The following is a 26,157-nucleotide window of genomic DNA, read 5'->3' on the forward strand; positions in this document are numbered from 1 at the left end:
TGTAATATTTCACGCGCGTTTAATGCCCTAAAACACATTGTACCGCATTGAATTCAGGTCAGTGCTGTGATGGATTCTTTTTTTTTTTTTTTTTTTTGGATAAAATAACGCCTTATTTTGTCATTTGAAGTGTTTTGCGCTTGTGCATATCGGCCTGAGCGAAAGGCTTCATTATTAGAGGTGAATTATTGAAATTCAGCCTTTAATCTCAGGTGGGATCCCGGGGGGGATCGACCACTGTTGTCAAAATAGCACCACAGGCGGTTTCCATTCATACTCCCTTCAAATGTCAACATTTGTTCTCAATAAAAAGAGTTATTGTTTCTGTAAAACAGCCTTTGAAAACATCAAAGAAGTTCAGCCACCTCTGTTTGATTGGGATCAGGTAAAGGTGAGGTAAAGGAGCGCAAGAAGCCTGTTATATTCGCGGCATTTCTATTAAACAGATGGGACGATATTTTAGTCGACGATTTCAATTTTAAATAAGATATTTGACAACTGCAGATTTTTTTTTTTTTTTTTTTTTGTCTGTTATAGTGACAAAGTTGTTCATATATATTATATAGGCTCCGTATAATATTGCGTTTACGAGTAATCTAAAACGATCGATCTTGTAATGCAGCTATTAGGATTTGTTAACAATAATATATTCAAAACGAAAACGCTCAAAGCCTGATTTATTTGATAGTTATTTTATTTTAAAAAAGCGCCTGTTTCTCTCTCTCTGTGTGTGTGTGTGTGTGTGTGTGTGTGTGTGTGTGTGTGTGTGTGTGTGTGTGTGTGTGTGTGTGTGTATGTATGTATGTGTGTGCAACACATATGCTGACCCCACATAGTTCAGTAAATCCAACTGGAGAGGGCAAGCACATTAAGACACTTTCTGAAAGCAGCCTCTAATGGTCTCCCTCTATTCTGAACCGTTTATCTTTACAACTTTAATCTACCATTAGAGTCTGGTCGTAAATAACATTTCAGGTCAGGAAAGGAGAGAAAAAGTATTAACAAATCGAGTACATGTGGGTTTAATAAGATACATCAAAGTCTCCGAAGCTCTAAAGTAAGTATTGGGTCGGTTGTTCCATAAAGGTGTCATAGAAGATGTCCTCCCATTAGGCTGATCAAGGCACGAGAGAGAGTTTGTCCACACCAGACTCTAAATAAGATCATTAGAGCCGTCAGCTTACCATTCGGCCTCTAACTGACTGTGCTGTTCCTGCCAAGAGAAGCCAAATAGATCTCATCTAAACCCATCGACTATTTGCTTTTCAAGGAAGTTGTTTTAGTATCTGCTGTTTATTGTGCGATATCTGTTCATTTTATCTTCCAAAATGTTTCACGTTTAGTTGTTAACACATCTAACACTTTTATGATTTTGTGAACATGTCAGCTTAAAGAATAAAACGTGCTTTTGGAAAGTGTTTAATGCCCTTAATGCTAAGATTTTTTTTTCCTGGTTGGCTATGTATTATGTGTGTGTTACTTTGTAGCAAAAGCATTTCCATGAATGATCAAGGAAGGTTGACTTAACCTAAATAGTGGCAAAATGACAAAGAAAGCAGAGAGAGAAGAAAGCAAAATATTGGTGGAGAGTTAATGAAGGGTGTGGATGGCTCTGTAACGCGCTGTAAGATGAGGGCAGGCCTGGGGAATGCTATTTTTTAATATGTCGCTGTTTGGACTAATAAGAGAGGTAACTGAATATCTTTAAATGTTCTCTCTCACACGCTCAATAGTTTTTTAATTAAAGGCTACAATATATTAAAAGGTTAAAAATGTGGTTACAAGCACTTAAAGCACTTAAATTTCACTCGAAATGTCTGCTAGATGTACTAAAATGTGCCATCTATTAAAAAGACAATCTATACACATTTTATATATACAATCATATAATATACCTTTGTTATTTATTGTGTATTATAGCCTATAAAAAGTGATGCACACTCCATAATATTAAAGAATGTGATGCAATATTAGTGTCTTGCATAGGCTATTCTTCCTGGTTAGTTTATAGCTATCAGCTTGGACTACGAGCATTTCACCGGTCTGACACAATCAATGTTTTTTTTCCACACACAGGCAGGCTATCATATTTACTGCCGTCGTCAGATAGGACGAATCCAGTCCAATGATCTGATGTGATCTCATGTGATCTTCCACGTCACACATTTCTCACTGTTAACACCGGGATATAGTTCAAGAAAGATGGCCGCGTTAATGAGTATACTCACACAAACACATTAGCATCAAATGAACCGAGGCTAAAGTTTAAAATAAGCAAGCAGTTCCCGCCAGTTTTCTTTCCCATCTGTGCCTCTCTTTGCGTCGCACATTACATTTCGGTCATGCCTCGCAGACAAACACAATATCCCTAAAGAGCCGCGTGTGCGCGTGGGAATGTTGCAGACAGCGGCCATTAGGGCACTAAATGAAGTTGCACCAATATCGGTACTAATTAAAATTCTGTTTAGCAGGTCCCGGCCGGAATGCAAATGGGCTAGTTGGCCTTAACCCGCGGTTCGTCGACTAAAGAGCAAGACGGGGCAGCCGGAGCGCTTTTTCACGTTTTAGAGGGCCGTGTTCAGCTGATAGCATCTGCTCTAGCCAAGCTCGGGGTCAGGCCAGAGCTTGCCACTAAGTCATTAGCTCAAATTACTCTGCTAGTTTCTCTCAAGTTGTGCAGGGCTCAGGCACTAGATCTCCCCCGGCTGCTGCCCGGCTGCTTGTGGCTCCCTTGGAAGCCAATACTCTCCTAGGGGATCAAGGCGGCATTAACCCTCTATCCCCTCCCTTGGAGACTTCACCGATGCCCGCGCTTCCACCGGACAAATATAGCAGCCCCGAATTAATGCGACTGGAAGATCAGGATCTATCGGGTAGCATCTCGCCGGCCAAATCCTTGCAGGATTCTTGACCCTTTGAAGTTCTGTGTGAGTTTGCTTACACAGAAGTTTACACCGTTAAGTCGAGTTTCGACAAGATTCGAGGAGGGAGCCTCCCGTTTTTAAGTGGAAACCACAAGACCCAGTATCCCTAGTTCAGGGGTGTCAAACTCAGTTCCTACAGAGGGCCACAGCCCTGCAGAGTTTAGCTTCAAACCTAATTAAGCACACCAGCCAATCAAGTCCTTCAGGCTAATTTGAAAACTACATGTATGTGTGTTGGAGCAGGGTTGGAACTAAAATCTGTAGGGCTCTAGCTTGATACCCCTACCCTAGGTCCACCTGCCAGAGCTTTATGATATCCAAGGCTTGAGGGAAACTAGATGGGATGGTCCTATCTCACATATCTTTCAGTGAGACTTGAATGTGGCACACATTCCTTTGGTTGAAGGAAAGTTATAGATCTTGATTTTCTCATACTCTCTAATCATCTTTCTTCACCCTCCACCCTTTCCATGTAATTACTCACTGAAGGTTATTGCTGCAGGATGCTAACTAATTGATGTGTATGTGTGTAAGTAATAAGTCAAGTTTTGCTTCAGGACTTCAACCGACCCAACACATAACCAAGAGTTTTAGCATACAAAAGTAACAAAATGTTCTTTTAAATTCATTAAAAATGTAATTTACTGCTGGCAAGATGGGCTTTTAATAAAACATGGCTGTCTATGCTGTAAAAAGGCAGGAAAAAAATATCTTTTGTCAAAAATCTTCAACACCTAATAATGCACTTTTGATTTTGGTGGCGTCTGTTGATCCGACTGTCTGTGGGCAGGAATACAAAAATGCAGAAGTTCGATCTACAGATTTAACAAAAGCCCTGGAGCTGTCAAACATCCACGGGATGATGAGAAATGTCATGTTTTGCGTCATCCTGTGGACTTTTTGCTGACAAATAAACGGGAAGATCTGGTGCAAGTAACAGGGAGAAAGAGTACACATTGTTCATTTACATATACCACTGACATTAATCTTATCTGAACTTATCCTTTAATTCATACGTAAACTGCATTAGCCCAATAACATGAAAATGTATTAACATAAGTATAGGAAAATTGACAATGAATTGTTAGAAATGCATAAACAGCAGCAGACAGAAACAAACATTGGGCTAATATTTTATAAAGCTTGTCTAAGGTTGTGTGTTTCATGCTCTCGGAAGCAATAATTCACAACACACTGTGGTCGACTCAAACCCTGTTTATTTGTGTTGCAAGTGAACCCATTTTTAGTCTTATTTTCTTGCACAGTGTTTGTGGTTTTAAAGGCGTGTCGCAACCCGTCCAACTTGTTACAGTTTTGTAATGTTATACCAACTAACAATACATGATTATATGGTTAGGATGATTTTATTTTTTGTTGAGAAATAGGCCTACTACATAAGCAACGAGAAGTGATGCATTTTAAGGATTTTTTCCACTGGTAAGGGGTACCATCATTATCATGAATTAATTTGACTGTTGAATGGTGCAACTGACCAATCAGAATCAAGTATTCCAGAAATTTGTTTAATAATATCTTGTTATACACTCAGAAAAAAATGGTACAAAAGCTGTCACTGGGATGGCACCTTTTAAGAAAGTCGAAATATGTACAATTATGGTACCAATATGTACCTTTGACATACTAAAATGCACTCTTTAGGTACAAAGGTGTACCTTTTGAAAGGTTACGGCCTCAGGGACGTTTTTTTCCCCCCTTTTTTCTGAGAGTGTACAGACTCACTTCCACATGCAAAAAAACACCAATCTAACAAACAAATCACCCTCACATACATGGTGTTTGTGGGCAAGTCAGATCAAAGGAAAAAAATGTAAAACGTTCTGTACACTTTTGGAGCTTGCAAATATTTGTTAGATAAAACCTTTCCATTAAAGACCTTCTTCATGCATTTTGAGGTCAACAATTAAAGTGAACCTTTGACTGTTCCAGTAAAACCGGTAGCCACAGTCATCATATCACACTGCCATGTCTGTGCATCATTTCCTGATGGTGCAGGGGATCTTTCACAAAGCAGATTGACACGTGAGGAGAACCATCTGACCTCAGAGATGGTGCTGCTGTGTCGTGTCTCCAACAGTTGCTCTGCGGCCCCAGCTGTGGCGTTTGGCCTTCAGACAGAGACACAGAGAGATCAGCAGGTGGATGAGCACAATCAAACGACATGCTTTCTCTTTCAATTCTGTTGTGAGGAATTTAAAACGAGCATGACAGAGCTTCATACCTTTTCCTCCCGTGTCCTCCCTCGAGTTGCGTTTGCCAGATTTTCTTGTTAAATGCTATCTGTCAGGTTTATCAGCTAATTAGCAGCGGCTGCCTTTAAAGCGCTTCTCTGTCTTTCCCCTGCCTGTCGTCTTTTTTTGAAGAGAGTTTATTAGAGTGTTCGGAACAATGTCTAGGGAAAGCCAAGGCACAGGAGCAACTCTCAGAGCTCTTTAATGTGACGCAGAATCAACATCCGCTGTTGTGAAGCAAGACTACAAAATCATCACCTGGAGAAGCCAACTGCATTTCGATTCATGTTCCTCAAACTCAACGACAACAGCAATGAAGAGATTTCAAATACTGAAATGAAAACTCTGCAGACTGAAAAGAATGCAGGGATATGCTTACATGCTTTGGAACTACATTTATTGTAAAGAATGCTATAGAAATACATTTTAATTAGATTTAAAATGTTTATTTTTAAAATAAGTGCAACGGTTGTTATTAAAATATATAAAAATGCATTTGAATTCTATTTATTTATTTATTTTTAAATCAGTACCACAGATGTTGTTTATTGTTGTTCTCTGTAAAGCTGATTTGGAATGACATTTATTGTGAAAAAATGTTATAGAAATACATTTTAATTTTATTTATTTATTTCAACCAGTTCCACAGTGGTTGTTTATACTGTTTTCTATAAATATGCTGTACAATGACATTAATTTAAAATTTAAATTTAACACACACATACACACGTCCGTTCTGCGCCTGCGCAAGATGAAATGCCTTTACGTACCAGTAGGCGGCAGTATCTGAACAGCTAATCAGAATGATCAGATGGCCTGACGGACCGACGAGATCCAATGCAGATTCAACATTTCGAATCAGCTGAAAAAAGCCGACGAGGACCAACTTCAACTTAGTTGGTCGACAAAGAAAAACTGCCCGACGGCCGACCGTCGGCTTGGTGTGTTCCTGCCTTTAGAGATGGAGAACGATATTCTAACAATTTGTATCATTTATCACTTAGGCCAATATATATATATATATATATATATATATATATATATATATATATATATATTATATAGTAGACAACATTTGAAGTGGATCACACACACACATTATATTGGCAAGTTTTTTTTGGGATGCCTGCCTTTGAACTTTGCACATGAACTTTAATGACATCCTATTCTTAATCCATATGGTTTAATATGGAGTTGGCCTACCCTTTGCAACTATAACAGCTTCAACTCTTCTGGGAAGGCTTTCCACAAGGTTTAGGAGTGTGTTTATGGGACATTTTGACCATTCTTCTAATAGCATATTTGTGAGGTCAGGCACTGATGCTGAATGAGAAGGCCTGGCTCGCAGTCTCCGCTCTAATTCATCCCAAAGGTGTTCTATCGGGTTGAGGTCTGGACTCTGTGCAGGCCAGTTCCTCCACACCAAACTCACTCATCCATGGCTTTATGGACCTTGCTTTGTGAACTGGTGTGCAGTCATGTTGGAACAGAAAGGGGCCATCCCCAGACTGTTCCCACAAAGTTGGGAGCGTGAAATTGTCCAAAATGTCTTTGTATACTGAAGCATTAAGTGTTCCTTTCACTGGAACTAAGGTGCCAAGCCCAACCCCTGAAAAACAACCCCACACCATAATCCCCCCTCCACCAAAATTTACACTTGGCACAATGCAGTCAGGCAAGTACCGTTCTCCTGGCAACCGCCAAACCCAGACTCGTCCATCAGATTGCCAGACAGAGAAGCGTGATTCGTCACTCCAGAGAACACATCTCCACTGCTCTAGATTCCAGAGGTGATGTGCTTTACACCACTGCATCCGTCGCTTTGCATTGCACTTGGTGATGTAAGGCTTGGATGCAGCTGCTCGGCCATGGAAACCCATTCCATGAAGCTCTCTAAACACTCTTCTTGAGCTAATCTGAAGGCCACATGAAGTTTGGAGTTCTGTAGCTATTGACTCTGCAGAAAGTTGACGACTTCTGTGCACTGTGCACCTCAGAATGTGCTGACCCCACTGCTGTTGTTCTCAATTGCTTCCACTTTGTTATGATACCACTAACAGTTGACTGTGGGATATTTAGTAGTGAGGAAATTTCAGGAATGGACTTATTGCACAGGTGGCAACCTATCACGGTACCACGCTTGAATTCACTGAGCTCCTGAGATCGACCCATTCTTTCACAAATGTTTGCAGAAGCAGTCTGCATGCCTAGGTGCTTGATTTCATAAATCTGTGGCCATGGAAGTGATTGGAACACCTGAATTCAATAATTTGGACGGGTGTCCCAATACTTTTGGCAATATAGTGTATGTATATATATTGGCCTTAGTATAATGACAAATAAACTTCCTAATTTTCTTACACAGCAGAAATGGGATCTTGCCCTCATATTTTAGGCAAATCATCATGTTTGGATGCAATTATAGCATAGAAAAAGTAACTGTGCTAAGTAACTGTTAAAATTGTTTTTTTCCACAGCTAATTTGCACAACCATAAACAAGTTGCTCACCAAGCAAAAACTGTGGGCAGACCACTTGACATTTCAGAAAACGAAGAAAACAAGAAGAGACATTGATCTTCTGTCCTTGTGAGCATCTATTTATATTTTGGTTGAGGTCAATTTGAAGACAACGGCATGTGGTGAGTTGTCATAAAGATTGAGAAGTGGAGTGCCAACAACTGCAGCCAGCCGAGCTTCTGCCTGTGTGAAAATATGTGTAACTGGTAGGTTTGAAATAGTATACGGCCAAAATGCTTCCTCAACATGGTCTGGGGCTCTGTATTTTCTCTCATTATTTAGCATATTTCAGCAGTGGAAATGTCAAGAGTTCAGCCTCAGCTCTTTTCCTCAGAAACCCTCTAAAGCTGATATAATTCAAAGCCGAGAAGCTTAAAACAGCTGAAAAGTATGAAAAGTAGTGTTTACTTTGGTCTGTTGCAGTTGGCCGTGCGGCCGTGCTTACACACGCTACATAAATCAGCGCTTTCTCGTTTCTTATTGTCTGAGAGTTCTCGTGACGATTATTCTCAATTACTTTCGACGTGTCTGTGAAAAAAGTATCAAGAGACTGTATTTAAGTATGTTATTAAGTTATCCAAAATGAAAAGTGATTAGAGAGTGCAACCAAAGTACAAGATACAAGGAGGCAAATGATTCTCTTGATAGGATTATAAAACGATGAACCACTTCAAAAAGGTTAATCTGCATATCTCATTAAGGATACACCAGTTTTAAGTCCACTAATAACAATAATGGTGTTGAAAAATGTGCAGATTAATTCCCTGCGAAGCACTCCACTTTTATACAGAAAAACGAGAGTTATTAACCAAGGATCTTTCATGAATTACTTTTTTCTTAAGTACATTTAAAAGCACGATTAATTGCCACAGATGCGAGGACGAAAGCAGCTGCTGTGTTGCCTTTGTAATGTATTATGGGAGGAAATAAAAATGTATCTCCAGGGGTAGTCATAGGCTGCTCTTTTCTTTGTTTGTTTGTCAAATTTTCATATTTTCACAGTGCAGCCATGCAATAAACTGTCAACTGTGCTTTTGATAAGTAACATAAAAAGAAGTGAATCACCAGTTTAAAAGAAAAGAATACTCACTGCTTGCTATAAATTTCCAGAGGTCTGGGATCAGATTCACATCAACGCAATGTAATAGTGTCCCACACATATTCGCACAAACATACATGCATATCAGTCCACACTCAAGCTCAGAGCAGCATAACAGCAGCAACAACTGTGTTCAGCACAGCAAACACCCATATTTATCTTACTATATCTGCAGTACACACTGTTTCCCCATAAATGCAATGCAATTCACTTTTTTCACTCATTATTTGATCAGACTGCCAATATCTTTGGCATGAAATCTGAGAGCTTTATGTCCCTCTATTGACACAACCACCACTTTGACGCTTCAAAAAGTTAATAAAGAAATCGTAAAACTTGATCGCTTTATATGATGAACAGATTTCATTTAGGCTTTTATTCACATATAAACATTGATCAGCGAACATCAACAGAAGCTCAAACGAACCTGCTTGACGCGTGAGAAAAAAACTTGCGGAAGCTCTGGCGTGCTGCTTAACACAACAATGAACCTCATTGGTTTTTGCAGAAGCTCAAACATGCTGCGTAACACACAACAATGAACCTCACTGGTTCTCGCACGTCAAGCGAACATGACTGAGCTTCCGTTTACCACAACTGATGTGTGAGTTGAATATTTATCATGTGAATAAAAGCCTAAATTCAATCTGTTCATCATAGAAAGTGATCTTGTCTCTTCAGAAAATTTGGACTAAACCACTCAATTCATATGGATTAGTTTTACAATCTCTTTATGAACGTTTTGAAGCGTCAAAGTGGTAGTTGCGTAGCTGTCAATGGAGGGACAGAAATCTCTTGGATTTCATTAAAAAGATCATGAACGAAAGTCTCACGGGTTTTGAACGACATGAGGGTGAGTAAATGATGACAGAATTTTAATTTTTGGGTGAACTATTCCTTTAAAAAAAAAAAAAAAAAAAAAACACATGAAAAATTATTTAAGAACTGTTTTCTCAAAAGACTGATGATATAGTAGCTGTTTGTGTCTTTTCATCTACTTCATCACATTGGAAGGATAGCAGAGACTGTCCTCACAATACTGATGTTTATGTTAGGAAATGGTTAGGTAAGGGAAATCAACAGCACTGTTTTCATTTTAGAGGCCCAAGAGGATATAAAATGGGTTTACTGGTCAGGACTGGGAAACAGGACTGGTTTAGATGATTCAGTCAAATCATTTACTTCTCATGAGATAAATGAACTTATTCTGTGCTTGAAACAAGGGGTCAAATCAGTATGGCGCCGTTTGCCTCTGCTGGTAGATGCAGTAACTACAGAATCTGACTACAAAAGAGCATTTTTCTCTATTTACAGGCATTTAGATAATATATAAACATTCTTGCCCTGAACAGTAAGCAACAGTGCCTTTTTCGCATAGCACCAAAAAGAGACATTCACGCAGTTCATATAAAGGCAATCACATTTGAATGCATGTATAAGCTAGTGCAAGGACTCAAATGTTTTTGTCAGCCAAACCCCTCTGAGTTAAATCATTTACTTGAAGAATTCCTGAGATTTAATTTAGTTAATATTTAAAAATTGTAACACATTCACAAGTTCATGGTTCTCTAATGTTGGTTATTGGTCACATGACAAACATGTAATCAAATAAAATATTTCAATTAAGTTACGAAAACATTATTTTTGAAAGTTTTAATGATGTTTTAAAAACATTTTTGTCTTGGTTATGTGAATCTTAAGGGAACATTTCATTTTAACGTTTTGCAGACATTATGGGAACATTATTTTTGAATATTCTCTGAACATTCTGAAACATTTAGTAACATTTAAAAAAAATATATATTCAACTGTTCCATGAACAATGTCTTTGCACGAGAACATAATTAAAGAGCAGATAACTTTGAATAAATCTATTGAAATAATGTATAAATGTACATCTATTAACGTTACCTTAAGAACAATTGTTCATAACTTTGAGAGAACCTTACCAGTATGTAGACCAAAGTTCTGAGAACATTCTCTGTTAGCTGGGGTGTTAGTGTATTACTAAAAGTTGACACGGTTATTTTTTAGCAGATATATGTGTAATGGAGGCAAGTTAGTAAGAGCATTGCGTGTAAACCACACTCCCCTGGCCTTGAGAGGCTGTCGCTAGAGACTGCGGTCTTTGCCGTCTTTGTTAGCGCACCCACCTCCCATGCCAGAAACACCGGTTTGAATCCTGCCTGGAGCGGATTGAATAGGACTGGTTACGTTTGGTGCCGTGACCCAGATGGTAGTGAGGTTTAGAGTGGGTGAGTGTAATAGAAGCAAGCTAGTAAGAACTGTTTGTGTAAACCTCATTTCACTGGCCTCGAGAGGCATGGTAGAGACTGACGCTAGAGGCTACGATCTCTGGCATCCTTGTTATACGGTGTCCGCCTTCTATGCCGGTTCGAATCCCGGGTGTGTGTGTGCGTTACCAGTTCCATTTGGTGCCGTGACCCAGATGGGAGTTAGGTTTAGGGGGGTGAGTATAACGGAAGTAAGCTAGTAAGAGTTGTGTGTGTAAACCTCACTCCCCTGGCCTCAAGAGGCGTGGTAGCAATTGACGCTACAGGCTGCAGTATTTGGCATCCTTGTTAGCGCGCCCACCTCCCATGCCAGAGACGCCGGTTCGAATCTCGCTCGGAGTGGGTCGAATAGGACCAGTTACATTTGGTGCCATGACAAGGATGGGTGTGAGGTTTAGGGGAGTGAGTATAACGGAAGTAAGCTAGTAAGAGCTGTGTGTGTAAATCTCACTCCCATGGCCTCAAGAGACATAGTAGCGATTGATGCTACAGGCTGCAGTATTTGGCATCCTTGTTAGTGCACCCGCCTCCCATGCCAGAGACGCCGGTTCGAATCTCGCTCGGAGTGGGTCGAATAGGACCAGTTACATTTGGTGCCATGACCCGGATGGGAGTGAGGTTTAGGGGAGTGACTATAACGGAAGCAAGCTAGTAAGAGCTGTTTGTGTAAACCTCATTCCCCACTCCCCTGGCCTCGAGAGGCATGGTAGAGACTGACGCTAGAGGCTACGATCTCTGGCATCCTTGTTATACGGTGTCTGCCTTCTATGCCGGTTCGAATCCCGGGTGTGTTTACGCGTTACCAGTTTCCATTTGGTGCCGTGACCCAGATGGGAGTGAGGTTTAGGGGGGTGAGTATAACGGAAGTAAGCTAGTAAGAGCTGTGTGTGTAAACCTCACTCCCCTGGCCTAAAGAGGCGTGGTAGCGATTGACGCTACAGGCTGCAGTATTTGGCATCCTTGTTAGCGCGCCCGCCTCCCATGCCAGAGACGCCGGTTTGAATCTCACTCGGAGTGGGTCGAATAGGACCAGTTACATTTGGTGCCATGACCCGGATGGGAGTGAGGTTTAGGGGAGTGACTATAACGGAAGCAAGCTAGTAAGAACTGTTTGTGTACACCTCACTCCCCTGGCCTCGAGAGGCATGGTAGAGACTGACGCTAGAGGCTATGATCTCTGGCATCCTTGTTATACGGTGTCCGCCTTCTATGCTGGTTCGAATCCCGTGTGTGTGTGCGCGTTACCAGTTCCATTTGGTGCCATGACCCGGATGGGAGTGAGGTTTAGGGGAGTGACTATAACGGAAGCAAGCTAGTAAGAGCTGTTTGTGTAAACCTCACTCCCCTGGCCTCAAGAGGTGCGTTAGCGACTGATGCTAGAGGCTGTGGTCTTTGGCGTCTTTGTCAGTGTGTTCGCCTCCCATGCTGGAGACACCGGTTCGAATCCTGCTTGGAGTGGGTCGAGTTACATATGCATGAAAAATGTACAGCTTTCCTGTAAAATGAGCACAAAAGACAGATATCCTTCACCCTGAAAGCTTTTTTTTTTTTTTTTTTTTATGTGTGCCACCTGCTCCGGGTATGTGTTCATGGTGTGTGTGTGTGTGTTCAATACTTACTACTGTGTGTGCGTTTGGATGGGCGAAATGCAGAGCACAAATTCCGAGTATGGGACACCATACTTGGCTACACGTCACTTCACTTTTTCACTCACTTCACTTTAAATGTCCGGTTTAAACAGGAAAACCATCATGATGCAAAACCACACTTGTCAGGCCTATTTTGTATGGGGTCTTTGAAGGTCATAATGAAAAAAGTGCAAGAATCTTTTATTTATTATGTGTAAAAATGTTTGGTTAAGAAAACTATTTTCCCCAGAAGTATTTCATGTAGTGACAAGCAAAAGAACCATACAACTGAGATTCCTGCCTGAGGTTAACACAGCAGCATGTTTGTCTGTCTCTGTCCCTGCCCAGTCCCACAACTGAAAAGGCAACCCTCTCATGTTGATATTCCACTGTACCCTCCTCCTCTTCTATAAATAAGGTTCCTCCCCATTTGCGGCCTGAGAGAGGGTGTTTATCGTGGCATCTCTCTGAGCGGAGCATGCCTTTCTAGACCATCAGCACTCAGCCAAGTCACACAGGAATATTAGTCTTTTCTCATCTAATCAGTCCATCCTTACGCCCCAAGATTTCAATTCATTAGAAGCACTCAGCGATTCAAGCCAGCTGTTTCCTGCCGCTTGGCTGAGAACGAGGTGAAGAAAGACAGGCAACCCAATCCACGGCATCGGCCTCGGCTGTGCTCTATGCAGAGCGCTTTAAAGCTTTCTATTAGAGCTGTAATGTCGGGCTGCTGTGTACACTAATTCAATCAGGTCAATGCAGACCCACGCGTCTGCGGGACTCACACTTTTCACTTCAGCTCTGACACGGACGGGCCAGAAGAAAGGAGGGATGAGTCTGCTTTTTCTTTTCAAAATGATAAGTTGCAGCGGCTGTCTGCGTGAGGAATGCGCAGACACATTAAGCTGGATATCAGAGCAGGGAGATTACGAGATGTATTGTGTCTGATTTGGACAGAAGTGTTCCACTCTCAAAGGGAGGAGGGGAAGTACTTTAAGGGGATCGAGAAGCAACCATATATCTGCATGTGCTTGCTAAGCATGCCTGATAAAATATTGACTCAGGCATAATCTGGTGAGGTCCAAATAAAGCCCAACTTGCTGATGGTGCTCCCATGTTGAGCGGCGTACCTGACAGCAGTTTCTTAATAGAAAGGACACACTGTAAGGGGAAAAAAAATCAGTAGAAAAATAGGTAATTTTCTGCCAAGATATTTCCCGTTAAAGTCGGCATGAAACGGAAGTTGCGATCGTCTTCCCTATTGTGGTGTATATCCAAGTGAAATGGCTTCTCGAACAAGAAAAAAATGTAAGGCGGGACTTGATTTTGTCAACGGGGAATTGATTTAGATGGATGTGGATTCATTGGTCGCTCTCATGTGAGTGACGGGATGTCCCGCCTTCGTGCCAGTAAAGTTGCATTAGAGAAGAGATGTTGCTGCAAGAGGGAGGGGAAGTTATTTTTATAACTATATTATAACGTTATTTTTTAACATGAATTAAAAATAAAATAAAATAAAATAAAAAATATGATGTGCCCAAATAAATCATTTATAATAAATACTCCAATATTCAATACAAAAACAAGAATTGTCAATTAAATTTCCATGAGACATTTCCTTTAACTGTAAAACACAACATAGCTTAATACGTCATTTAAAATATGGGAAAACACCTGTGCAAAAATCAATATGGAAAATTCATTCATATTAACACAATACATTGTGCCCTATTTTTGCTGACTTTTCTCTCGTGTTGAAAGGACAGGAAAGCTTTCACCCTTGAAATCCCCGAATCCGTCGCCACTCGACTATTTCCGCACTCGTTGTGCATTCAGAGCAAAAATACAGGAAAGAGTCCAAGAGGTGTAAATGAGAGCAGCAGGTGCGGAAGTGCCTTCAATACACCTCGGGGCTCAAAGCGCACTATTCAAATGATACAGGCCTGTGTTTTCCACCGATTCTCAGATGTGTGCACTGTTGTATTGTATCCACTTTCGACATACAACTGAAAAGTCTTCGAGAAGTCAAGTCAAGTCAAATTTATTTGTAAAGCGTTTTTCACAGTATCAATCCAAAGCAGCTTTACAGAAAGTCGTATTGTTATGTCTATAATGCCTTAGTGCTTTAAATTGAGCAAGTTTTAGGGCTGGTTGATATATTGTATTTATAGTATTGTCTAGCTAGCACATATTTGAGTTTTGTTCTGTTTAGAGAATTAAATATTGGATGGTTTTGCTCTATTAACATTTAAATACTGGTCTTTTTTTTGTTCTATTAAGAGACAGTTGGTTTGGTTTGGTTATATTAAGAGATTTGGTAACACTTTATTTTAAGGTGATGTAGTTACACATTACTACATGTATTTACTATAGTAATAACATTATGCATAATTACAAGTAATTAACCCTAACCCTAATTGTAAATGTACCTAACCTAAACCTTAACTCTATAGTAAGTACATATAGTTAATTAATATTACTCAGTACTGGAGTAAGTACAATGCAACTACGTCACCTTAAAATAAAGTGTAACCAGAGATTTAAATGTTAGTCAGATTTGTTCTATTAATAGATTTAAATATTGGTTGTTTTGTTCTAAGCAAAAGAAAGGGATTCTTGAAAGAACTTAATGAAAATATGTTCGGTTCTCACAGGTGAAAAGTCTGAAAAAGTCTGAAAAGTCTGATGCTTGGACACACGCCTAAAGCATTTATGGAATATAGATAATGGTCGGTTTTGTTGTAAGCGAGAGTGTACAGAGGTCAAGGAACCTGCTGCTTGAAGGAATAATTGTGAATGAAAATAACTGCTAGCGTTTCAAAAGCAATTAAATTACAAACATTAGTTAAATTAAAATTAAAAACACTGCATTCTGAAGGGAGTGCACTTCAGGTTTAAAGGTATGTATAAGTGTGTGTTTACTTCTACTTGCTACATTACAAGATTAATTCAACCCAACGATTTTTCACCTCATGTATTATTTTCTTTCTTCAGTGTATAATATAATCATGAATTTGTTTTTTTTATGTTGCTTTTATTGTGCTTTTTGTCTGTTTTGGAGTATAAATCACCATGCATCCACCATCGGTTTATGTTGAAAACTAGTGTCAAAATAATGTGGGGTCAGAACAACATGAGGGTGAGTAAAAGATGACAAAATTGACATTTTGGGTGAACTATTAAAGGTCAGAGTGTCCTTAACTACTATGTACTTACATCAAAAAATAAGCACAATGCAATTCATATTGTATTGCAAAAATGTCTGCAATTGAGGTGAGAGGATTAGGGACAGGTTTGGTGGGAAGTGTCAACATTGTAATTACAGATGTAATTACAAAAAATAATTAAAACTGTAATTACATGAAGGTATTTTGGTTGCACTTTATTTTACAGTACACGCACTTCTGTGTACTTACCTAAGAATATACTGGGTAATATAAGCTAACTACAGGGGTTAAGGATGGGTTTAGGGCTACGTTCAGGGTTATTACCTAGTTATTACCCAGTTATTGTAATTACTATAATAAGTACGTAGTATGCACATAGAGAAAAGGATTTTTAAAAAATAAAAGTACAATGTAAAAACATGTATGTATGCATGCAAAAAAAGCACTGTTTCAAATGATTCATTAAAATGTTAGCGCATAGTAGTTAAAGACACTTAATATAAAGTGGGACCCTATTAAACAATACTTGTTGGAAGGTTAAGGTTCAGTTGGAGTCAAAAGTTTTAAACTCATCCACAGCATTTCTGTAAACCCGGCAGATGAAGCAAAGCGTCCATTTCCACACTTGTGTTGTACTGCCCCCTCTGTGCTGTATCTGAAAATGAAAGAACACATTCGCCTCCTTCAGAAAACGAAGTATGAATGAACAGCACAGCTGAAATGACAACACTGCACTCGGCCGTCGGCGTGTAGGATTTCACTCCTGCTCTATGTTCTGCATCACGTACGCTTCGTGAAACGTACAATTATGACAAGCCGAAGATCAAAATAAAACACTTCGGTGTCCGTGCAGACGGGCTCCTACGTGTTCTCCTTCGCATGTGTATTTGCATGTCTCTTGACTCGGTGCCCTTGGCCTTGATACACCACACCTGTTTTAGTAATAAAGACACAGATTGGGGCTGCCACGGGCCCAGGGGTAACCGCACACAGGGCTGGGTGTTTCTCCCACCCTCTGACGGCAGATGTGTTTAATTATTGCTATAAACACCACTTCATGCATGCCCATTCTGCCTCACAGCACACTAAAGAAACTAAACAGATTGTATAACACAGTGTCCTATTGCTGTCTGCAAGGGATTTGGAAAATAAAATACTTCCTTTTTGACTTTCAGTCGGTTGGCAAGGGCCACACAGAATGTGGAATGTACTCCCGGGGCACGGGGCGGGAGGGGATTGTGGGAAAACTTTAATTAAAAGCTTGTCAGTACAATTTCACCTGGGCGAAATAACCCCTCCTGACTCCCGTCTGCGGCGGGATGGCTTGGGAATGCAGCTGATTCTGGGGAATGCAATGCAGGCCTTACTGAGTTTGAGTTTGGCCTGTGTCGTTGATAACAGCACTCGCAACTACAGTGGGATTTAAAGTCAACATGAAATCAAAAATCGACAATTCTTATTTTATTAGATTTATCTGTGAACATTATTATCATTATTTTTATTTTTTTAATTCATGTGCCCCTTGTATTCTCTAGCCAAAATAATATCCCCTCCCTCTTGCAGCAACATCTCTTCTCTTCTCTGATGATGTGTTTACTGGTATGAGGGCAGGGCAACTTGTCACTCACATGAGATCGACCAATAGCAAACCACAACCATCCAATCAATTCACATTGGACAAAATCAAAAAAAAATTACATTTTTTCTTGTTTGAGAAGCCATTTGACTTGGACATACATCACAATCAAGAAGAAAAAACAATCGCAACTTCCGTTTCATGACACCTTTAAAGGAGCTCTCGACTCTCTGACTGTTTGCTGCTCGTGACCGCGCTCTCACCCTGTGGCTGCTCTCCAAACACATCATTTATCCTCATTCATATTTCAGTTTTGTGATCTGTATCTATTGTGGAGCTGAAACGTGAGTCTCAAAAAGCTACTACAAAAGGATTCTGTCTTCATGGCGTGCACAGCCAAGTCAGGAGGGACCCACATATATGCAAATAGCAATTGCATGATGTTTTGGTCAGTGTGTTGGTCAAAAATGTTACAATCAGAGACAGTATGAGGGGCAGGACATGGACAATAGAAAGGCTGTCTCTTATTCCACTCTCTAGTTCCCAATGACATGAATCACTATATTATGAACACAAATTTAAGGCACTAGAAAGCTCCTCCATTCAATAATTATCAGACACTGATGGCGTGGATTCCTGCGACACAGTTACATATTTGTGCATTCAAATATTTCTGGTATTTCAACATGTCCTTCGGGTATCGTGTGGTTTATCATGCCTCTATGTTGTTGTAAAAAGCAATGCCATCATATGTGCTGTTCTTCTCCATTTTGCAATTTTTGGTCTCACTTCATATTGTCTTTAATATGTACGAACATCTGATACAGTCATTGGTAACACTTTGTTTAAGTGTCCTTCTTACACATGTTACATGTAGTTACTATAGTAATTACTATAAATTGTGCATAATTACATGCAACTAAACCACACCCCAATCCTAACCCTAAGCCTATAGTATGTACACATAGTTCTATTTACTCAGTACTTAAATGTATGATTGCACTGTAACACGGACACCTTAAATAAGTGTAACCCAATCATTTAATACAGTGGACTTATTGCAGAACATGTATTTAACACTGTCTTATATTTAAAAAAATAAATACTTGCATGTAATTACATGCAGTTAAGTTCAGTAATTACATTTATAATTACACTGTTGACCCTTCCCTTACACCCTAACCCATCCTTAAACCTACCCAGACCACCAAACCTGTCCCTAACCTTACCCATGTCCCACGTCAATAACAAGTGTTTTGCAATACAATATGAACACAACAAAATACATTGTACCTAACATTTTTTTTTTTTTGGGTGACCTAATTTTTAATAATAATTTTGATGACTGAGGAAGGCATGAAAACATTTCCAGTCAGCCATTTCGTGAATGCCATGACTGACAAATCCAGTATTCCAGAGAGCCGTGTTTTATTGAACAAGTATTAATGAGCTAAGCACACAAATATGTTTCAGATGTCTTTCCCCATCCAAGCAGGACACTTGCATCCCATCCAGTGGTGTTATCAAGATGAATGTTGAGTGAACCGACAGCTTCCAATCAAGACTTTTTATTTTTTTATTTTTTTTTATTTAATTTTATTTAATTTTAATTTTATTTAATTTTATTTCATTTCATTTTTTAAAAACCCTGGTCAAGACTTCCCACACCAGCAGCAGACAGCAACCACACAAGTACGTCAGACTGGAAAGCAAAAGTGTCTCTTGTCATGGACGAGAATAAAGCATGTAGTGCCACATTTAGCAGCAGAACACACAATAGCAGTTAGTGCAGTTAAGAACAACTTTAGATAGCTTGCTATAGATAGAGAAGTGTTTCCTCAAACAATTAAGGCCTGTCACCAAGTTAAACTATAATTAGTGGTAGTGTGTAAACTTGCTTCTAACAGGTCGTATTATATTAAATCAATAACCATGTTAAGTCATGATTTAAGTTTATAAATGTAAGTTTACTTGTTCATCTACACTACTGTTCAAAGGTTTTGTGGTCAATAAGACTTTTTTTTTTAAGAAATGAATACTTGCATTAAATCTAAAGTGACAGTAAAGACATTTATAATCTTACAAAAGATTTATATTTCAAATATTAAAAAAATCTATATCAATGCTATTCTTTTGAACTTTCTATTCATTAAATGTATTCAAGAATCCTGAAAAATAATAAGAAGAAATGTTTTTTGAGCAGCAAATCAGCATATTAGAATGACTTGTGAAGGATCATGTGATGCTGAAAATGAAGCTTTGTCATCACAGGAATAAATTACATTTTAAAATATATTACAATAGAAAACAGTTATTTTAGTTGTAATAATATGTCATGATATTACCGTCTACTGTATTTCAAATGTAGCATTGGTGAAATACTTCAATCAAAAACATAAAAAAACCCAATCTTGTCATACCATTGCTGCCCAAATGCAAAAGACATATATGCATTCAAAAAATATTTAACATTCTAAATTACATATTTAGTTTTAGTTTAGTTTATTTGAATTACATTGATTATTTAAATATTTAAATTATTATTAAATCAATAAAACAAAAAAGAGAAGTACATCGATACATTATTTCACAACATAAACACACATAATCATAGTTTAATACACCAGTAACAAATACATCATGACCCCCCAAAATATTACACTCATGTAAAATATTTAATAAATAAATAAGTAAAACAAGTGTACTGTAGGTTGTAAGGGGGAACCTGATGTCAAGGTATGTCAGTGTTTTACATTGTTTTGCAGGAGTATTTGTTCATTTGAAGGTTTTGAACTTCTCAGATTTTGACACTGACATTACAGAATGTTTTTAAATGATAAACTTTTAAATGATTCTTTTGTTTAACACGGACTGCAGCAAACGCTCTTAATTGTGAACACATCAGGTTTAATCAAATGCATGATGTGCATAATGGCAGATGCAAGCCTTTAATATTTCACTGGAACTGTTGGGGCCCAGAGGGCTATGCTGGGAACTTCCTAACGTTTATGAGATGTGAGGGTGTCTCTCTCAGGAATTGGCCTCATGGCCTCTCTGTCATATGACCTTAGTTATTGGTGGATGCATCTGGGCATGTCTTACTGGATCTGATTAGGTGCAAATGAAACCTTCATCCATTGTCAGAGCATATTAAAGAAACGAGAGGAAGGGCGCCTTTGTTCTACACTTCACAGTCTCTACATATTTACAATACAGCTGAACTACAGCACTGCTAGAGAGAAAAGGCCCTCTTTTCCCATAAGTTTACACACCCATTGCAGAAGCTGAGTATGTTTAGGATTTTAAATAATATATTTAAATAAGGTAATCATTTTTTGGCATTTAAGAACCCGAATAACACATTGACATATTTCAAGACAAAATAATAACTGAAATTGCACAAATGATCTTTTTCAAAAGTTTGCAATCGTGCACAGTGTTGGGGTAATGCATTACAAATCACGCAAGTTACATAAACAGATTACTTTTTTCAAGTAACTAATAAAGTAACACATTACTTTTAAGTTTACAACAAAATATCTGAGTTACTTTTCAAACAAGTGACACAAGTAACTTTGTTTTTCCATTTACTGACTGACAGCTCTCCTGTCCCCATGTTGACAGAGATCAGGAGTAAATGCAGAGGTGTTGTGTGCGCTGTGTGAACATGATGGTTATTATTGTAGTTCTAGACTAAATGTGAGCATTTACTCATCTCACTTGCACAAAAACAGATTCAGTATTCCTCAAAATGAATAAAACAGCAAAATACAAACAGAATATTACGTAAACTGGCATTAATTAAATATATACTTTGGCCTGGTTTCACAGATAGGGCTTAGCCTAAACCAGGATTAGGCCTTAGTTCAATTAGGTTTCAAGTAGCTTTTATAAACATTCACTAGAAAAAAAAAAAAAGAAGCAGCATGACTTGTGTGCATCTTGAGACAAAACAATGACACTGATATATTTTAAGATATGTCAGTGTTTCTTTCAGTTAAAACAGCTCAAGCATGCATTTTAGTCTGGAACTAGCTTAGGCCTTGTCTGTGAAACCGAGGCTTTATATATTTAATCTCACTTTATTAGACAATGTGTCTGCTGCTGAACTTCGATGATCCAACTCAACTATGCAAAAATGGCTAAAATAAGTGCACCCTATTCTTCTACAATCCAGTATGGCAGCACAGCTGAAAGGTTTGTTTGAGCTGCGCCCTCTACTGTACAGGTGTGAATTTGTATTTCCTTCAAACTGAGGCTTACTCGTTTCACTTTTGGTGTGAATGGGCCTTTAAATTTGTCAAAAAAAAAATTCTCTATATCATTTTTTGTTATTAAAAAAACAAGCAAGCAAAAAGTAACGCATTACTTTCCATAAAAAGTACCAAGTAACTCAATTAGTTACTTTTTAGAAAGTTACGCAATATTGTAACAGATTTCATTTAATAGTAATGCCATTAGTAATGGGATAGTCTAGCAAAGTAGGATCTCAACATCATACAGACACAGTGAGGAAGAACTTAATAATTTGTTACATTTATATAACACTTTTCTCAACACTCAAAGTGCTTTATACGGAAGCGGGAATCTCCTCAACCACCACCAGTGATGTGACGGGAGCCATAGTCCATCAGAACGCCCACCACACACCAGCTTATTGGTGGAGAGGAGAGAGGGATGAAGCCAATCAGTAGATATGGGGTTGATTAGGAGGCCATGATGATTGACAGAGGCCAATGGGCAAATTTGGCCAGGGTGCTGGGGTTACACCCCTACTCTTTTTCAAAGGATATCCTGGGATTTTTGCATGACCACAGAGAGTCAGGACCATGGTTTAACTTCTCATCCAAAGGCTTTTTGAAAGTATAGTGTCCCCATCACTATACAGGGGCATTGGGACCCACACAGATCACAGGGTGAGCGCCCCCTGCTGGCCTTACTATTTAAACATGTAGAGCATTCAAGAAATCCTTATCAAGAACAAAAATGGCTACAAACAATCATGTCCAAGATAATGCTTGAATCTAAATTGTGCAAACTACTGAACAGTACTTTTTTGTGTCAATTCAGGTATTATTGTATCTTGTGAAACAAAAGCAGCAAATAATAATAATGAAAAACAAAAAATAGCATTGCAGCTTGTACAATAATGTCCCATTAGTTAACAATCTAACAATGAAAAATAATTATAAAGCATTTACTAATCTTAGCTCAAGTTAAGAATACTTTTGGGGAGAAAAGGAAATATTTAACGTCACAGCACAACCGCAGGAATTATTATCTGTTTTGGTCACTTGTGCAACAGACAAATCCACTCTGAGAATGGCAGTCATGCTCTTGACAGCCAGTGAGCGATGGCACAAATACGACACAAACACAAACACAGGCAGTTGTGCCAGCCCAGTCTGTGTTCCCTGCCGTCAATGACTTGAGCACATATGTGTTTTGCAATGCAGATCCCGGCCTGCGACTGGCAGCAGTAAATCCATTTGCTCGACTACTAGGGTCTCTCTGCCCAGGCTGGGAATTAGTGTTTGGGGAGGGGGATCTACCGGCTTCCACTGATAACGTGCTGGCTGAACTAGCCAAAGACTGTCTGCAGGCATGCATTAAGCATCTCGATGGCACTTACCAACCCCTTATTCTGCCTCAACCGTCTCTTCTCAGAAAGCATGGGCAAGCCTTTGATATGGAACTACGGAAAGCAGCTTTTGACTGATTGAGTGTTTTGGGGAGATACTGAACAGTCTGTGTGTGTGTGCCTGTGTGTGTGTATTCAACATAATTTGTGGGCTTGTACTTTGGTGAAAAAAAAGACACTTCTGAAAAAGAGAGATGGAGGCAGAAAGCAAGTCATAAGATGTGAGGAAAAAATAACTATAAATAATCCTGAGATATCAGTCTTGTTGGATTTATTAAATGCTTTTCTCACTGAAATGATCTAACGGAGGTTTTTTTTTTTTTTTTTTTTTTTTTAAACCTTTTTGTCTTTTACACCTCCACAGCCTCATCTATGTAGATCAACACCAAACTACAAAGTGTTCATTCCAACTTCCTGTTAAAATTATACTGAACAACATTTAATCGCAACACTGTGGGTGAAAAACACTCAATAAGCAGCTTCCTCTCAAACTAAAGAACATTGAATCTGTTAATCATTACTGTATTTGTTTGATATTGGTTTGATTGGATGAGAAATTTGATGCGATTCAAATATAGGACAGAGTTTTGTATAATTTTGAGTAAGTTCTGTCTGAAATGAGTCTTTATACCAAGATGTTATCAACTGAAATTCAAGCCACATCCTTTATTTCCCAATATTGTTACTTAAATGACTAAAAGTAACAAAACATTTGGGATTCTCAAAAATATCAAAATACGAACAGAACAACAACTAAAGTAAGATGAGATCTGAAAAAAGAACAACTGAAAATGAGGGCTACTGTATATATACACAGAGAAACACTAGAGACTAAACAAAATAATTACCAAGAAACAGGTGTAACACATGAAGGCAAAAAAAAAAAACCATAGCAACTAATGAACTAAGGCCACATTTACACCGTCTTGATGCCCAATTCCGATTTGTTGACTATATCTGATTTTGTTGACGACCAGCTTACATCTTCTTTTAAAAGTGACCCATATCCGATATCTGCATTTTCACTATACACTTAGCGAAACAACCCAAAGTACAGTAGTCAACATTTGAAGTGGATCAAAAAAAAGTTAATCAAAGTTGTCCTAAGAAGAAGGTTTTAGGACAACTTTGATGAAAGGATTTGATCCACTTCAAATGTTGACTACTGTAGATGTACTGACCCAGAAAAGCTTAGCCTGAAAAGGAAGTAAAAACGCAGCGATTTGCAATAGATGCAGAGGAATTGATTATACAAGCTTTTGCTTTCCGCACCATCTTTAAAGGTCAAAACACTGGTCTTTTAAGGAGGACAGTGCTTTTTGCAGTCTGTAATTGCAATGACTGCTGCTGTAATCGCTGTGGTTAGCATCCATCTATGATGAAGTCATTCACCACCATTGCTTTTTCAATGGCGTATGACTCGCATTGACGGGAATATCCGATCTGTCTACTTACATAGAAGATGCAAATGCTCGTATCAGATTCATATCAGATTTATTTCCACATATGAATGAGGCCTGAAACCGATCTGTGAATATCAGAATCCAAGTGATTTTTTTTCCTGCTTGAAGGATCGTGTGTCATATCCGATCTGTGCCACATAGGAAAAAAACTGGAATTGGGCCACTTGAACCATGTAATGTAAATGTGGCCTAAGACAAAGGAAACATGAACTAACACAGAAAGCTGAACAGAAAACAGTGCAAATCAAACTCAGTCACAATTTATATTAGATGTCCTTAACTACTATGTAGTTACATCAGAAAATAAGTACAGTGTACTTATTGTGTTCATATTGCATGGAGGTGAGATACAGGTAAGGTTAGGGGCAGGTTTGGTGGTCTGGTTAGGATTATGGGTGGGTTTAAGGTGAAGGGGAAGGGTCAACAATGTAATTATAGATGTAATTACAGAAATTAATTACAGCTTTAATTACACGCATGTATTTTTAATAAATAACTACACTGATTATCTCTTCATCACGGCACCTGTTAGTGGGTGGGATATATTAGGCAGCAAGTGAACATTTTGCCCTCAGAGTCGATGTGTTAGAAGCAGGAAAAATGGGCAAGTGTAAGGATTTGACCGAGATTGATTGTTATGGCTAGACGACTAGGTCAGAGCATCTCCAAAACTGCAGCTCTTGTGGGGTGTTCCTGTTCTGCAGTGGTCAGTATCTATCAAAAGTGCTCCAAAAAAGGAACAGTGGTGAACCGGGCGGCCAAGGCTAATTGATGCACGTGGGGAGCAAAGGCTGGCCCGTGTAGTCTACTGTAGCTTAAATAAGTTAATGCTGGTGTCAGAATACACAGTGCGTTGCAGTTTGTTGCGTAAGGGGCTGCATAGCTGCAGACCAGTCAGGGTGCCCATGCTGACCCCTGTCCACTGCCAAAAGTGCCAACAGTGGGCACATGACCTGGTCTGATGAATCATGTTTTCTTTTACATCACGTGGATGGCTGGGTGCGTGTGCGTCACTTACCTGGGGAACACATGGCACCAGGATGCACTATGGGAAGAAGGTAAGAAGGCAAGCCGGCGGAGGCAGTGTGATGCTTTGGGCAATGTTCTGCTCTGAAACCTTGGGTCCTGCTGGGAACACAAATTAAGATATTTTTGATGAAATCCGAAAGCTCTCTGACTCCTCCATAGACAGCAATATAACCACCAATTTTTAAGGTCCAGAACGGTACGAAAGACATCATTAAAATTGCAGTGGTTCAACCTCTTTCATTTTATGAAGCGACGAGAATACTTTTTGTGCACAAAAACAAAACAAAAATAATGACTTAACTTAACGTCTTAACAACAAAATCCTTTCTTCTGTGTCAATATCGTAAGTTGTTTACATTCAGAGCTTCAAGGTTCCATGTCAGAACGCCGACTCATTATTGGCCGACGCTGTTCATGTGAGTAGCACGATGCATGTGTATGCATACATTTTTTTTCCACATTTCACCGACGACTGTTTCCTCAACGTGGGCCAATACAGCCCAGTTACTGTCGCTAATGTAAAGGTAGACAGCATCAAGTATGTGTGTGTGAATACACACACTGTAACT

General features: G+C 39.1%; 1 long non-coding RNA gene across 1 annotated transcript; it reads right to left on the minus strand.

The window, feature by feature from the left end:
* Positions 1-4,685: 4,685 nt before the first annotated feature.
* On the minus strand, positions 4,686-25,636 carry LOC125243738. Its single transcript, XR_007179103.1, has 2 exons — positions 25,578-25,636; positions 4,686-5,050 (listed from the first exon to the last, which is right to left on the minus strand). It is a non-coding gene; the product is annotated as an uncharacterized LOC125243738 (long non-coding RNA).
* Positions 25,637-26,157: the final 521 nt, after the last annotated feature.

Source organism: Megalobrama amblycephala, linkage group LG13, assembly GCF_018812025.1.
Source record: "Megalobrama amblycephala isolate DHTTF-2021 linkage group LG13, ASM1881202v1, whole genome shotgun sequence".
In the NCBI taxonomy this organism is placed as follows: domain Eukaryota; kingdom Metazoa; phylum Chordata; class Actinopteri; order Cypriniformes; family Xenocyprididae; genus Megalobrama; species Megalobrama amblycephala.